We start from the raw sequence: 511 nt of genomic DNA, 5'->3' as shown, positions 1-511 counted from the left end.
TCGTGTGCGCATCACAGGCACGTTCAGGTGGCCCAACGGAGATCGTTACGATGGCGAGTTCGTGCACGACATGTGCCACGGGCGTGGGGGTGGCACACCTACGCCGACGGCAAGCAGTACAAGGGGGAGTGGAAGGACAACAAAAGCACGGCTACGGCGTCATGTACTGGCCCAAGGGCTCGCGAACCGAAGGTAAGGAAAGGGAGACACGACACGACACGACGCGAACGAACTACACCCATCGTTGTTGTTGTTGTTGTTGTGTGTCGTGTGGCTCACGAACGCGAGCCCGCCGCTGCACACACACACACACACAGGAATTTGGGAGCACAATCTGCTCACCGGCGGCACGCTCTTCACCGAGGCGGGAGGTAACCGGTACGAGGAGAGATGGAAGGACGGCGCGCGTGATGGTCCCCGCAAGCCGCTCAAGCGTTCCGGTACACACGCACACTTCGGCTCAGTCCTCACACACGCTGATAAACACACATCGCTCACGTCGTCACGTTCG

This window comes from Acanthamoeba castellanii, assembly GCF_000313135.1.
Source record: "Acanthamoeba castellanii str. Neff unplaced genomic scaffold scf7180000083756, whole genome shotgun sequence".
Taxonomy (NCBI): Eukaryota; Discosea; order Longamoebia; family Acanthamoebidae; genus Acanthamoeba; species Acanthamoeba castellanii.
The sequence above is the reverse complement of the archived record's forward strand: the minus strand, read 5'-3'. Positions refer to the sequence as shown.